Genomic DNA, 2,374 nt, shown 5'->3' with positions numbered 1-2,374 from the left:
CAGGTCTGAAAGCTCTCTCTGGCTTCTCCTGCTCTCTCTCCGGCAAATCTCTTACACCTCTAACCTTGCCTTGGTGTTTGCTTCTTACAGGACCTGAACTAGCACAGGGGCATTGTCCCAGCAGTTCTCTCCATGTCACAGGTCATTAGGCAGCTCTAGCATGTTTTAAAAAGCGATCCTTGGATACCTGGTGGTTGTGGGCTTGTTTTTAAACATGTTTCACTCCACCTTCATCTCAGGGACTAGAGGATACACCTGGAGGCCCTTCGTAGAAGGATGAGATACCCAATAAGCAGGTGTGGCAAGATCCCATGAAACTTGGGCTATGGCTGTTTAGGTGACCCCGTTGGTACCTCTAGGCTGGTGAGATGATGAGATCTGGAAAAACTGAGGTTATAAACACACAATGCAAGTATCATACTTAACCAGTAATAACTGCTATCATAAGCAAGATGAATTCCATGTTTAGTTTCTATAGCGAGAATAATATAATCATGTTGTGTTTATAAATTAGGTAAAATAATAGCAAACATATTGACTGTTTGCTACATGCCAGATGCTAAGCTCTTCACTTGCTAACCCTAAGGCAGACACTTATTCACTACCCATTAGCTCCTTCTTCTATGCTAATAAAACCTTGCTTTTGTTTTAGAAAACAATGTACCAGTCCCAGGTAATGGCTTATGTCACACAATCATGGTGCTCCCTTTCTCTATAGTCTCAGCTTTTTTTTACACTGTGGGGTAGCCATACAGCCCAGTTCTGTCCAGGAGACCTAAGCAAAGTCAGCTAGGGTGGGGCTGGAGGACTGGGTTATGAAACATGCTTCTCCTGGAATACTACAGGGCAAAATCCCTCACCCTCTCAGGTTTTTACTCAAATGTCACTCTCCCTACATACCCTGCTGTAGACCCTGGCAGATAAAAGGCACTCAAAACGTCTTTTTTTCTTTGAGCGAACACGAGAACAAAGCAGGGAAAAATCACTGGAGAAAATGCAGAGCAGTGAGCACAAACACCCTGGGACAAAACATAACCTAGCATATTTGGTGACTAGGAGGAGGCCAGGATGACTGGGTGGTGTGACAGAGGGGAAGAGAATGAGAGATGGAACCAGGGTGACGGTGAAGGGCCTGTTCACTCAAATGCTTGCAGGTCATGGTGAAGCCTTTGGCTCATACTCTGAGTGCGCTGGGAAGCTGAGGGAGATAACACAGCCTCTGACTTCCATCTAAAGTTACCACCTTGCTGCTGTTGATAGAAACTGAAGGGAGCAATTTAGATGCAGGGAGAACAGTTAGGAGGTTACTGCATTCATCCAGTGAGTGATGATAGTGGCTTGGACCATAGTGGCAGCAGTGAGGAAGGAGAGAAGTGATCAGGTTTTGTATATATTTTAAAGGTATAGTCAACATTATTTGCTCACGGATTGGGTGTGGATTGTAGAGAAAGAGAGAAATGAAGGGTGACTTCACAGTTTTTATCCGAGAAACTAGAAGCAAGGTGATTGGGAGGGCTACAGGAAGAATAGGAGGGAAAATCAAGCACTCAATTTTGGACATGTTTAAATTGGAGATGTCTATTGTACAACCAAGTGGACTCATTGAGTAGTCAAATGAATATCCAGCTCTCGATTTTATAAGAGAAGTCTAGGCTAGAGAAATAGTATTTAAAGCTGTGAGACTGAATGGATTCACCCAAGACATGAGTGTGGCTTAAAAAAGGGGGGAAAAAAAGTTCAAGTGCAAGGCCAAGCCCTGGGACATTCCAGTAATGATGATACTAACACGTGCTGGGCATGTTTTGTGCAGGTGCTCTTTTGCCTCTTATAAAAATGTTGCAAGGTAAATACTCTCAAGCCGACTTAATAGAATCTGTTTCACAGTGAAAAGTCATATCTGTCCAAAAGCACACAGATGGTTAAGTGCTACTATCTATCTGACTTTTGTGGTAAATAAAACTTTGAGTTTATTTCCTCTAGCAACTTAACTTATAAACCTTGGTATCATCCTTTGTTTTTCCTTCCCTATCCAGTCGGCCTTTCACTTCTATTTTCACTCTAAGCTTCGGAACAGGGCATATCCTATTCTTTTCCATGAATTATTCTTACTGTCTCCTAATAGGATTTCCTGCCATGACACTATGCCCATGCTAATCCATTCCTTATCTTTCGGAATATAAAGCTGATCATGTCACCTTCCTGCTTAGCTGTTCTATTAATTCCTTATTATCTGCAAACTATAATCCAACTTCCTTAGCTTCGTTTACAGCAGCCTTCACAATCTGGCTCCAAGCTGCTTTTCCAATCTCATCTCCTGCTCGTCTCCTTCCAGTCCCACTTCCCGTATCAGTCACCTTTGTGACACTGAATCTCT

Source organism: Pteropus vampyrus, unplaced genomic scaffold (genome assembly GCF_000151845.1).
Source record: "Pteropus vampyrus isolate Shadow unplaced genomic scaffold, Pvam_2.0 Scaffold22, whole genome shotgun sequence".
Classification (NCBI taxonomy): domain Eukaryota; kingdom Metazoa; phylum Chordata; class Mammalia; order Chiroptera; family Pteropodidae; genus Pteropus; species Pteropus vampyrus.
This window is presented reverse-complemented; position numbering follows the sequence as displayed.